This window comes from Capricornis sumatraensis, chromosome 10 (genome assembly GCF_032405125.1).
Source record: "Capricornis sumatraensis isolate serow.1 chromosome 10, serow.2, whole genome shotgun sequence".
NCBI classification, from domain to species: Eukaryota; Metazoa; Chordata; class Mammalia; order Artiodactyla; family Bovidae; genus Capricornis; species Capricornis sumatraensis.
This window is the reverse complement of record NC_091078.1, coordinates 4855999-4870179: the sequence shown is the minus strand read 5'-3', so window position 1 is coordinate 4870179 and position 14181 is coordinate 4855999. Positions and strand designations below refer to the sequence as shown.

The 14181-nt window shown below is 48.8% G+C and overlaps 1 protein-coding gene across 1 annotated transcript in view; it reads right to left on the bottom strand.

Annotated features, from left to right (window-relative positions):
- Positions 1-14181, bottom strand: part of GRID1 (glutamate ionotropic receptor delta type subunit 1) — a 685207-nt gene that overhangs the window by 433259 nt on the left and 237767 nt on the right. The window lies entirely within an intron of this gene.

Genomic DNA, 14181 nt, shown 5'->3' with positions numbered 1-14181 from the left:
GCCAGCCATAGACTTTGAACATGACAAGGAGAAAGAGTGTCAAGCAAGTCTCTTGTCCAGGGTCCATTCTGGGGAACCCTAGGTTTACAAGATATTCTGGGGAAAGGATTCAGTGGTCAGATTAGTTTGGAACCACTGCATTTTTCATGCCCCTCTTGACAATTCATAGTGCACACTAGCACACTGAAGGCACTGTAAACAATCTGCCAACGCTGCATAGTTTGGCCAGAGAAACGGATTGCCATGCAACTTCCTTTATGATTACAACAAATACGCTTTGAAAAATGATGATTTACTCCTAACTTTCACTAGATTCAAGAGACCCAAACGGATGGTTCCTGGCCTCCGCAGTGAAGAGCTCACCACCTTAATGAGATCAGGGTAAAACAGCATAGAGTGGGTGCCTTAAACAACAAACACTATTTTTCTCTACTCGTTCTGGAGGCTAGGAAGTGTACGATCGAGGTGCCAGCAGATGCTGGCACTATAGCCTTCCTGTACCCTCACATGGCAGAGCGAGGGAGCTTGGGCCTCTTCCTCTTCCTCTAGGAACACGAATCCCACCATCATGACCTCAGTCAAACGAACCACCTTCTTACCTCCAAATACCACAACATTCAGGTTAAGACTACAACACATGATTGGGGGATGGGTGGGGGTGGAGACAAACATTCGGTCCATAGCAGAGTGTTTCTGAAGGGCACAGTCTCAGGAATGAAGTCAACAAGGATAAGGGGTTTTTATTATAGTGTGTGTATGTGTGTGTGTGTGTGTGTGTATGGAATTTTCCAGGCAGAAATACTAGAGTGGGTTGCCATTCCCTTCTCCAGAAGATCTTCCCAACCCAGGGATCGAACCTGAGTCTCTTGCATCTCCTTGCTGGCAGGCAGATTCTTTACCCCTAAGCCACCTGAGAAGCCCATAGATACTGCTAAATCGTCATCTGAAATTTTTTTTTACCAATTTACACTCTGGGCAACAGTTTGTGAAAGGGAACATTTGCCTACAATGTCTATAAAGAAATAGAAAAATGTTCAAGAAAATTTATTAAAAGAAAAATAAGCAGACACATACTATGACCCAAACTTAAAAAAAAAAAAAAGAATAAGCTATAATTACATGACACTATATTTGTGGGGAAAGATGGGCAGATATACACTGAACCTTTGATGGTGATTATCTCTGAAGGGTGGGAGACAAGCCTTGCTCACTTTTAATTGTGTAGGGATTGATCATGGTTGAAGCAGAAGGAAAATATTCGAGGTACTTTTCAAGAAAAAAGAGAAAGTGATAGGAACTAAATATGAAACAGAACAAAAAATCCCAGATATGAAGAAAATGCAATCGAGTGGCAACTGTCCAGCACAGCTTATCATCAGAAACTCTCTCTTTCTTTTCTACAAAATGAATTTTTCACATGAAAATACTTTATGAGAGAGCAGCTCCTTGACCCAGCTTTGCTTAGCACCTCTATTCTGGCAGCGTCTAGGTCTCTATTCACAACCCCATGTCAATGCAGACAACACAATATTGTCCCCCTGTGAAACAAGTGCATGCTTCCTACCAAAATACTGATTTTAAAGCACGGTTATTCATTCCACCCTCAAACAAGCATTGCTAATGTTTCTGTTTAACTTCCCTCCGGATTTAGTTTTATGCAAAGATATCCAGGAGCTCTTACCTGGTTGTCACACGATGTGTACAACCTTATGGCCTGCTTTGCTCTTCAGAGCCTATGAGTTCATCTCAGGCAACTGGGCAAACATTCACGGAACAAGACCTGATCACCTGGGTGCACCACAGTTTCCTTAACCACCCTGCAAGGGTTGGCTCTTTAGAGTGTCACCAATTTTTAATTCAGGAATTTTGAACTGCGTCGTGCAGAAGGCTTTCTGTGTAATCAGGATAATCCCTTAGGAGAAATTCCTAGAAACGGAATTACTGAGTCAAAGGGTTTAAACACTTTTATGGTTCCAGATACACATTACTAAATTATCTTCCGAAAAGTCTTCACCAGTATATGGTAGAAAAGGCAAGCATTCATTCAACCAAAGTCTCACCAGCACTGGGTATTCTTTAATTGAGTGGTAAAAAATGGCATCCTGTCTTAATTTGCTTTGCTTTGATTACAGCTGAGGTTTTAGTGATTTTCCATATGTTTGTTAACAAGCTGAATTTCCTCTTGTGATTTGTTTGATCATGTTCTTTGCACATTTATCTACTGAGAAGGATCAGTATCACATTTAAGTTTCCCGAAGGGCTCTTTGTCACTCTTCAGCTATGATTCCCTTATCTGTTGACCACCACTGGTGCCCACTTGAAATAACACTAGTTATGAAATGTTAGATCTATAGAGCATTCAACACAGGCAACCTCTGGTTTGATTTTCACAACAGTCCTATTTGTAGGACAGGTGGGATTTGTAATCCACATTTCAGAGCAGAAAGTAGTGGTACTCTGTGGTTGGGTTTCTACATGACCTACTAAATAGCAAGGCTGGGACCAGAACGTGTCCTTCAATTTCAGGAGGCAAGATAGTACAAAAGCTCTGAGTCCAGTTCTGCAAACTAGCTCTGCCCTGAGAACCTGCACCTCCGTGAATGGGTAGACCACTCCAAGCCCCAGGAATGACAGCGGCAATTTCCTCCTGGGGCAGGTGAAAGGGTCCAACAAGGTCATGAACATATAAAGCTGTGCTCAGTGTCTCGCTCACTGTAACTGCTCCATAAATCATTAACAATTCCATAAACACTTGCTGATGCCTTTGGGCCCACTCTGCTGGGCCCTGGAAATTCACTATGGGAAGACAGGAGTTCAGAGTCCGGCAGGGAAAACAGACAAACTGCCAATCCACATGGCAGGCCTCACAGAAGCACATTCAAGGCACTGACCGGGCCTGACCTAGACTCCTTGTCCCCTCACTAAGACATCCATCACTCAAGGTCAAATTCATCATTCTGATCTTTCTCATTTGGGCAGTCTGGCTGCTTCATTCCAATGTCATCCATGAGGGGTCACCAGACCAAACAGAATGACTCATAAATTTTCCCACGTCCCAGCCATCAGGCCCTTCCTCCACGTCTCTGCCCTCAGCAGGAGGAGCCTATGTTTCTCGTGAACATGTACTTCTATGATCTCTGTCCAGAGGCCCAGCCACCGATCCTCAGGGCCTGACCACTTCAGAGTCTGCAGAGAGCTGCCCTTCTGGGGTTTCAGCACACAGGGCCACTAGCAGATGGAAGGAGCACAGAACAGCCACTGGTCCCTGATGCCCCACACTGTGCCTGACTCCTGGGGAGCTGAGAGGGGTGTTTGGGGTCTGCTTCAGCACCTCTGTGGGACCAGGCTCTAATTCTGACTCTACAGGGACTCTGGTAAAAGGAAAGAGGCCAGACCGTGGAAATTGACATGAAGGGAGGTGCAGAAGCAGGGTAGAACGGGAGAAACACATGAGCTCTCGGTGAAAGGGATCCTGGTTCACCACACGACTTTGGGCAAGTGACAGCATCTCCCTGCCTCAACACCTTATCTCTGAAGTCAGAATTAAAACAGATCTTGCTTCAGAGGTCAATCATGCAAACTATTGCAATCATTTCCATAACTGAATCCCCGACTCTCCCAACAACATTCGGTCTATAGGGAGAAAAGAGTCACCAGTTCCGAGCACTTCTTGTGTGTAGGACTTTATGTTAAACACATCTCCTGAATTCATCTCAGTACATGCTCAGTATAACCTCATTCAGTCACTGAGCTAAATATCTATTCGGTACAGCAGTGAATGAAACACACACATGAGCCTCCTCTGGTGAAACTTACATTCCAGTGAGAAAAAGAGAAAATAAACGAGATAAATAAATAAAATGCGCGTTACGTTACAGGGTCATGAGTGTTCAGAAAAACAACAAAGCAGAGAAGAAGGAGAGCAAATGTCAAGCTGGGGACTAAAACTTTAGAAGTCTGGTCAGGGGAGACTCCCCTGGGAAGGTAACAGCGACAGTCTGGATCACTGGTAATATCCATTCCTCTCTTCCTGTGGGTGGTACATACTGCACAGCTCAGCTTGCTTTGGCAAATGGGATGCTAACCGACGTGACGCAAGCAAAAGCTTGAAATACGCACATGCGGACACTTGCCTGCCTCTGCTTTGGCCAAGAGAGTTTCTTAACAATAGAGAGCTGCTCCTCAACCTCGGCCCCAGCTGAGATGCCAGGAAGAAAATCGACAAGGGGAAGCGAAACCTACCAGCCCATCTGGACGAGTCACCCCACCCAGCCTGCAGGGACCCATGAGGTGCCAAATGCCAGTGAAACTGCAGGTCGTTTTTTTACAGAGCATGATACGGTCATATCAGTGACTGGATGGACTTTGGGGTAAAGGCCTCAAGGAAGTGGGAGAAGGAGCAATGTGACAATCTAGGGGAAGACTGCGCCAGGCAGAGAAGAGAACAAGAGAAGAAATCATACCAGGAATATTCAAGGGACAGCAAGGAGGCCTGGATGGCTGGAATGAAGGGAACAAGAAAGAGGACAGGAGGAAATGAGGTCAAAGAGATGAGGCACGGCTGGACCGAGTAAGACATTAGATGCGGGATGACCATTTAGCATCCAAACCAGAACACGCTTTTAAAATTGAAGTATCATTTTCATATAGTAAAATACAATCATTTCAGTATACAATTATGAGTTTGATAATCTTAGATCATCATGTAACCAATTCCCTAATGAAGATATAGAGGCGTTCCATCACCTACAAAAATCCCTTTGTCTCTTAGGTCAGTGCTGCTGACAGTCCCAGCAAATACGGCTCAGTTTTCTGCCCTGTACTTTGCCTGTTTCAGAGCATCAGGAGACGGAATCTCGAGTATAAGGCCCCTAGAGTTTGACTTTTTTCACTGGGCATATGCTTTTGAGAGTCACCCCAAGTTTCTATGTGTATCAGTAGTATGTTCCTTTCCAATGCTGAATAATATCCCATTGTATGGATGTTATCCATTCACCAGCTGAAGGATATCTGAGTGGTGTCCAGTTTGGGGCTGTCATTAATTAAGCCACTACAAGCAGTGGCATACAACAAACCAGGACAATTCTAAGAGTGAATAATTCTTTTGGAACAAGAGGTGTAAATGGGGACCAACTCAGGAAGATGGGAAGTATGTTCACCTGACTTAGGTCAAAGTAGGGACTGTGGCTGTTCCCCTGGAAAGATGGGAAGCTATAGGCAGAGAAATAACATGCTCAGCTGACATGTCAGCAGCCATAAGCAGGAAGGCCAATCACGAGGCTATTGCCATAATGATGGTGGGATAGACCAGGGAGATGGCTGTGGCAGTGGTGAGGGATTATCAGATTCCAGACACGCCAAAGGGACAGCAGACAGCGTTGCTGATGGGTTAATTGAGGTGTAAGAGAAACATCAAAAACAACACCAGGATTTCTGACACGAGCAAGTGAAGGAAGGATGCTTCATCCGTTTTACAGAGAACACTCTAGGCTTAGAACAGATAAGACATTTGCTCGTGACCACATATCATGACAGCAGAGCCGGGAACAGTATTCTAGCAGCCAACTGCCTGGCATCATCACACCGTCTGCCTTACGTCAAAAGGAAGCAGCAAAAGTTCTCCTCCAAAGGAGAAATCGCATGTCGGGAGTCCTCCAGACAATTCCATTCTGAGAGCACGAATGTGCCCCTATCCAGGAAGGGCCCTGCCTAGGGGTATACCATGGAGAAGGCAATGGCACCCCACTCCAGTCCTCTTGCCTGGAAAATCCCATGGACGAGGGAGCCTGGTGGGCTGCAGTCCATGGGGTCGTGAACAGTCGGACACAACTGAGCGACTTCACTTTCACTTTTCACTTTCACGCATTGGAGACGGCAATGGCAACCCACTCCAGTGTTCTTGCCTGGAGAATCCCCAGGACGGGGGGGCCTGGTGGGCTGCCGTCTCTGGGGTCACACAGAGTCGGACACGACTGAAGTGACTTAGCAGCAGCAGCAGGGGTATACCAACAGGCCCCAAGAGAGGAAGCTGCTGTTCACAACCAGAATATAAAGCCTGGGGGAGGGTTGGGAGCAAGTATACGAAGTGAGGACAAGCCACCAGCAGGAGCTGGGGGCCCTGACCACACCCCACACGCATCAGCCCACCGGGTCTGAGCAGGCTTCAGGAGCATGGCTCAGGGAGGGGCACTGTGGGGCCAGACCTCGCCACTCTGCTACCCGAGGTCGTCCACGGAAACCTGCTTCTTTCTGGGGCTAGAGGTCTGAGCTAGTACTGAATTCCTTTTGGAGCCTGGATGGAGGATTCTGGTCCCCTCAGAAGTTCTGTGTGAGCTGTAACAGAGGCCGCAGCCCCCTGCCTACCCATGGACCTCAGCTCAGTGCCAGGACCTAGATTCACAATTTGACCTCTAGAAAGATCCTACCGTGCCCCCAAACCGCAGGCCACCATCCTGGCTCACGTCTCCAGGCTTCTGATACATGCACACATACACACAGTCCAGTCTGTGCAGAGGTAGGCAGGAGCCCTTTCCACTAGTAAGGCACCATCCCACTGCCTGCCTCACTCTTTTCAATATTGCAGAGTGGAAAAGAGCAAGGTCTTAGACGTACCTGGGCCAGGGTTCCAACTGGCCACTTCCTGGCTGTGACATTAGTGGGGGTTATTTAACCCCAGAGCCTCATCTTCCTCACCTGCAAGATATCTCAAGCTGTAAGAAATCAATGTGCTCACGTGCCTGGCACACAGGAAGAGCTCAGTCCTCTTGCAAAGCTACCAGTCAGCCCAGCTTGGAGCCTGGGACCATCTCACACCCACAGACTGCCTCAGCTCTAGGCAAGGCCTCAGCCAGCTCAAGAGTGTCCAGGCCTCTCACACCCATATTTTGTGCCTATGGAGGGGCACGGCTCACAACCCCTTGTTTGGCCAGGGGCCTGGGGTCCCCTCCCTGAGTACAGGTCCCTGATACAAGGACAGTCCAGACAAGGGTGTGTCCACCATGTACAATATGACAAGGCCCAGTCTTAGCTGGCAGCAGACAGGCAGATAGCGAGGCCCAGAGAACAGTTCATACCACACATCTGAGGGAAGCCTCAGCAGATGAATGCCAACAGCCATCCGTGCTTCCTTTGATGGGATGCATACTACTCCCCCTGACCCCAGCCCCCCAGGACAGTAGGGCTCTGCCTCCGCCACTTCCGTTTCAGACACACGGCTGGACCCAGGTTCCCACTGTGCTCATGTTCAGCTGAAAGCCAGCCCCAGTACCTTGCTCCCATGACCTCCAGAGCTGGATAGAGTGCACTATCCATGTGCCTGGTGGTCACGCAGTCCTATCCCACGAAGAAGGCAGGGTCAGGACCGTGAGGCAGGGAAGACAGGAGGGCAAAGGCCACAAGCAAGGACTAGGAAGCCGGAAGCTCTACAGCAGGTGACGGGGCTGCAACAAGTCCCAGGCCCCACCCGCCTCCGCTTGCAGCTGAGATGAATTTACCTGATGCACCAGTCCGGCCCTCTTCTGACTTCATGATTTATTCACGTAATTACACCCAAGTTTTACAAAATACTGACTGACAGCTGCTGTAACCTGGATATCACTGCATTTCTTCCCAGGAAGTTGAGGAGCACTCTGACTTTAATGGGCTGTGTTTTCCTAAGAAGTGTTACCCTCCCTCAAAGACCTGGGAAGAAAGTCAAATGATATGGGAACTGAGATAGTCTTCATTTGTTCAAGGAGACAAGGAGGGAAGGGAAGGTCATTTACAAGTACAGGGGGGCACAGTGTATACCCATTGTCCAGGTGAGAAAACTGAGGCCCACAGCCACTGACTGCTCAAGCGCTGATTAGGGGCACTGCCATCAGTGCTGCCGCGGCCTCATGCACCTCGCTGCACCACGCTGTCTCCCAGGAACATTACAAATGTGCTCACTGCTCGTCTCCAGCTGCTGGCACTCTATCCTCAAGCGTGAGATCCGTCTTCCCAAGGCACACAGCTAGATGACGCTGGGAACACTTTCTTCAAAGACAGCAAAGGATGAGGGGCCAGCTGCCCCTCACCAGTGGTGTCCCTGTTCAGCACGCATTTAGTAAGACCCTTCTGCATGCGAGGCACCAGGCTGGCTCTGCAGGGAGAAGGTGGCCATACTCCCATTAGTCACAATGATTATGTGACTGATACATCATCGCAGAGTGAAGCATGCTCTGTGCAGGAAGAGTGCAGGGTGCCACGTGCCTGTCTAAATGGCCTGGGTGTGGCAGAGCACCCAGGAAAAGCTGCCCCAAGAAGCCATGACCAGGCTGAAATGGGAAGGATGATGGAAGTTAGTGAGGTGGGCAACGTGGGCACAGGAGCAGTTAGATTGTGCTAACTGCTAACCAGGGAGAAGATTGTGAGAAGATTCTGGAAAGGCCAATTTTCTTATTTGTAAAAGGATGGTGATGATACTACCATGGGGCATGGTTGTTATTCAGGTGCTAAGTCGTGTCTGACTCTGCCGCTCCATGGACTGCAGCACACCAGGCTTTCCTGTCCTCACTATCTCCCGGAGTTTGCTCAAACTCATGTCCATTGAGTTGGTGATGCCATCCAACCATTTCATCCCCTGTCACCCCCTTCTCCTCCTATAGGGCATGGTAGCCAAGACCAAAATGATGCCATTCAGGAGACTGGCACCCTGGCCCTTTGCATTCTAGAAACTTCCCATCAGCAACAATCCAAGGAGGAAAATAAAACCTGACAAGTGAAGATTTTCAATGAAACACTGTCCCCAAAATTGACCAAAGAATCGGAACCAGTTACAATGTCCAATAACAGGAAACATTAGGTAGGTTATGGAACATCAATTCTTTATCTCAATGCAATCATTTAGAATGATCATTAGCAGGGCTTTGCAACAACACAGGAAATGTTTGTGCCAGGATGTTAGGTCGAAAAAAAAAGCGGAACACAAAATTGCATCTAGATTATGAGTGATTCTACACAAAATATGTGCGCATGTAGTTACAGAAGAATATAGACAACAAAAAAGGGACCGTTGGCAAAACCAATACAATACTGTAAAGTAATTAACCTCCAATTAAAATAAGTAAATTTATATTAAAAAAGGAAAATAAAAAATAAAATAAAATAATTTTTAAAGGGACTGTGCTAAGCAGGAAGGTTATGAAATTCTTCGTAATATTGTCAGAATGCTTGAAAATAAGCAAAATAGCTAGAGGGTATGAAGAACTTGCATTCAGGTGTGAGATGGGAGGAGGAGCCTGTCTTCAGGTGCTGGAAATAGAACGGACCTGCCTTCAGGCGTGGGATGGGAGGAGGGACCTGCCTGCGGGAGTGGGATGGGAGGACAAGTTCACGTTAAAGCTCTATTCGTGGGAGGCACACTTCGGCTAAATCATTCCCCTCTCTGATTCCTGCTATTGATGAGGTGAGGGTGGGAGTGTCTCAGTGAGGTCAAAGGACATGAGCAGGAGGGAAAGTTCGAATGACAGAAAGGAGGTGGAGCGGTTCTGGGGCTGGGCAAGCTCCAGGATGAGCTGGTTGCTCAGATGAATGGAGAACGTAAAGCACTCAGGAGAAGAGGAAAAGGAGCTGATGATGACAAGGAGGAGGCTAGGAGAGGGGTAAGGTCTAGCAGAGAAGGCTCGTGGGTCAAGAGAATGCCGAGATGAGAACCAGACACCTGTGTGGGCTGAAGTCCAATCTGCTTACAGAAAACTCCAAGTGGATGCAAATTATTGCACTACAGACCCAGGAAAAGGAGGTTTTCCCTGTGCCGACACAGCATGAACGTTGAGGCCTCAAACCCAGTTGCTCCTCCTGGCGCTGTCTCACCGAGCACGACTCTTATTGCTGTAGGCAGTCCCAACACTGATGCTGATGCCACCGAGGGCTCACAGGCCTTCAGCCTGCAGGTTACTATTCCTCCAATCTGCCCAGCATCAACGTCCTCCAGGCTACCGAGACACCGAACCTCAGGGGCATGTCCATGAGCTTCCAGAGGGGCCCTGAGCAGCTTGCCACTCATCGGCAGCCTTTCCAGGGGCTCACATTCCCCTTGTTCACTTGCTGCTCTGCAAGGGAACCCAGAAGTGGACTGGAGGCCTGCACCTCTACACCAGACCAAAGAGCTGTTCGGCCCAAGAGCGCTGACAGCGGAAGCGCTGTCAGCCTGATAATGATAACATTCACAGCTGCCATGACCATGAGCTGAAAGGTGTCCCTGGAAATTGTGCAACATACAAGCAAATGCAAGTGTTAGCAGCCATTTCTGAGCCAGGCTGCCAGCCCAAACCCTGGTCAGGTTAGTAATCTCCTTGCATGTCAGTGCTTCCCCGGTGGCTTAGATCATAAAGAACCTGCCTGCAGTACAGGAGACCTAGGTTCAGTGCCTAGGTCAGGAAGATCCCCTGGAGAAGGAAATGGCAACCCACTTCAGCATTCTTACCTGGAGAATTCCATGGTCAGAGGAGCCTGGCGGACTACAGTCCATGAGATCACAGGGAATTGGACACGAATGAGCGACTAATGCTTTCCCAAACAAAATGGGGATACAGTTTGTTTAGATCCCTACCTTATAGAATTGAGGGGATTCAATGAGACAAGACACAGAAAGTGCTCAGAAAGTGCCTGGCCTGTGATCAACCTCCACCAGTATTAGCTGTGATTACTGCTGACTGCTTGGAATAGAGCAGTTGTCCATCTGGTCCTCTGGCACTAGAAACTTCCATGAGAAAAGGTGTATGTGCACACAGGCAAGCACACACACACATGCACACACATGCACGCACACACATGCACACACACCTGCATGCACATGCACACACCCACACACACCCGCATGCACACACATGCACACACATGCACACACCTGCACACACCTGCACACACACACCTGCATGTATACACATGCACACACCTGCGCACACACCTGCACACACATGTACACACATGCACACACCTGCACGCACACACATGCACACACCCGCATGCACACATGCACACACCTGCACACACCTGCATGCACACACCTGCACGCACCTGCACGCACATGCACACACCTGCATGCACACACATGCACACACCTGCATGCACACACATGCACACACCTGCACGCACACACATGCACACACCTGCATGCACACACACATGCACAGGGGATATCTGGGAACCCAGCTCCATCCCTGCCTAGGAGCAGAACCCCTGAGCTGGGGAAACAGTGCCAGCCCCCACACCCCACCACCTGCATCAGACTGCCCTCTGCTTTTCTCCTCAGACTTGTTTACGTTTTCTTATTTGCCTTTCCTCTAGTCTTTCTGATTTCCTACATTCTTTGATTTGTCTGTCCTGTGTTCAACAGGGGAAGTCTTTGATCACTTTTAAAATTCTGTCAGCACTTTTTGGAAGAGGCCCATGCATCAGAGGGCCCATGGGTGCCTGTGAGTGTGGCAGTTCTTGTGTTTGATCACTTGGTCTCCCTGAGTTATTTGAGTGGTCCCTGCCTCAGCTGCCTTTCATCCATCCCCACCCTGACCCCTTCCCACTCAAAGCCCCTCCTTCCCTCCATGGCATCACCTGAATACCCTGCCCAGCCCTGAATGCCAACCAAGTTCAAGAAATCCAAACATTCATTCCACTTTCCTTTCTCTGTCCTTTGCTTTTCTCCTGATCCTTTTCTAAGCAAACACTCTTCCGGCCATGCTCAGAGACGATCTAGCACAACACACATTTGCTTCCTGTATATCTTGCCTTAAGGTGCTTCCTGCTATCAAAACAGCCAATCCCTAAACTCCAACGAGGCCTCTGCTTAGCAACTCATCAGTGAATGAAGGGAGAAAGGAGCAAGTTGACATGCAAAGAGAAAGAGAAACAGCATGTTCAGCTATATCGCTCACCCAGCCCTACCAGGCATGTGTGTGGCTCACAAAACTTTCAGCAAAGTGCTTAGCCATCCAACTCAGAGGCCCTCACTGATCTGCCCCAGAGAGGCCAGTCATCAGGCCCAGGGGCAATGGCCACTCTCGAGGTCACATTGGCCAAGCAGGCTCACGGCTCTCCCCAAGGCCATGCCACTCCCTCGCACACTCAACTGCACAGAAAGACAACAGTACCCACTGCTCGTGTCCAGATGCCAGATGGCCCTTCAGGCCTAGCCACAAGCAATAAGGCCTGGACATCACCTGATGGTCCCAGCCAGATGTTCATCAGATCACCTGGGGAGATTTTTAAGCTTATGATTGGTCTCAACCTTATAGCTCCCTCCTAAATGATCTAGAGTTGGGCCTGAGCCTCAAAGCTGTCTGAAAGCTCCCTAGATGCCTCTAATGCATGGGCTAGGGTGAGACCACTACACTTCCAAGAGCTCAAATGCTGGGGCTGGGTGGTGGTGGTGCCTTAGTCACTAAGTTGTGCCCGACTCTTGCAACCCCGTGGACTGTAGCCTGCCAGGCTCCTCTGTCCATGGGATTCTCCAGGTAAGAAAACTGGAGTGGGTTGCTGTTTTCTTCTCCAGGGGATCTTCCCAACCCAGGAATTGAACCCAGGTCTTCTGTTTTGCAGGCAGATTCATTACCAACTGAGCTACAAGGAGCCAGGTGGCTGGGATCCAAATCCTACTTCCACAATCTGCCTCCAGCAAGTTACCCAACATCAGTCGGCCTCAGTGTCATCAGCTATTAAAAGGGGAATCAAAGTAACACTTCTGATATATAACGTAAAAACTGCATGTAAAGAGCTTAGCACAAAGTAAGCACTCAATAAACACCAAGTACTCCCATTATTCTTTCATCCCAGGGTCATCCCATCCCAATTCTCTCCCTGTCCACCAGGCAGCCTCGGCAAAGGGCTTTTCAGAGGGAAATGGAAAGGCCCCCTGGGTCTGGCTCTCAGATTGGGCCAACTATCCAAAACATAGGGACGATGGTTTGGGTCACAGTGCCTGCCACAGGGCTCTTGAAAGACCCCGCTGAAGCACTTAGCTCCTGGGAAGAACACATTCCTCTGCCTACGTGCTGTTGGCTCGAGAAAGACACACAACCAAACCAAGTCAAAAGCACGGGGAAGCCCACCCCATCTATCAAGCGGTCATAGCAAGAGCGTGACGGAGAACTGGGGGGACACTAGTCAACTGGCTACACCCAGCCTCTGCTCTTTAACAGCCCCTCCTGGTCTGCACAGGGAGCACCATGTGTCAGGAATAACCGCAACACAGCATAATGTGCCCCAACCATCAGGGTCATCCGGGACCCAGAGTCTTTTCTAGCCAGAAAGGATTGCTCACTATCTCATTCCCCCTACATACGTGCCCTATGAATTAGACCAGGGTGTCTTCAGCCCTATTTGACAGGTGAGGAAGAAGCAATTTAAGGGGCATAAAGGGGCTTGCCCAAGACACACTCAACTGCCTCAGTTCTCCACTATTATTCACATGTGGTGAAAGTGTTTATTTGAAAAAGGAAGTGGATCTGAGGTGCGTAGTTGCCCGTGTTCATAGAAGCCAAAGACGGGCTGCTTGATCAGTCAAGCCACTTATGGAAGTCGAAAAACCCAAACTGGTGAGAAGAAGCACTCATGATTTGACCCAGCCCGAGTTACAGGAAGCTACCATCTTTTGGAAAGAAAATCGAAACTTCTGGAGGACTTCCACACTCTGAATGCATTACAGATATGGTCTCATCAGATTCCCCTAAGAAATCCGGAAGATGCTGTGGTGTGCTGGCTCCATCTGATGGATGAGGAAATGGACCATCATAGAAACCAGAGTCCTCTCCCGGAGTCCCAGAGCTGATGCGGGCAGAGACAAGGCCATACGCAGGGCCCCTTGTTCTAAGACCTGAGGTGCCATAAATGCCTCAGATGGTAGCACAGGAGTTGTCCACGTTGTCCCAGCTGAGGACAGAGCACAGCCAGGCCAACAAGGATCAGCCAGGCTCGTGGAGAATCCCCACGCCACATCTGTCAGGTGAGGGGTGGCCCACAACCTCCTGGAACGGATCTCATTGGCTAGTTGCAGGAATATTCATTCTCTTCCCAGCTCCTCAAGTGAACATCTGCTTTTCTCAAAGCTGTGAATTTCACGTCAAGAAATTCCAATTACCTTCCCCTTGGTTTTATTTAGCATCAGTGTATTGGAGGCATAATTAGTCTGAGATGAAAACCTGTATTGTTCCCTTCTCCTCTGCA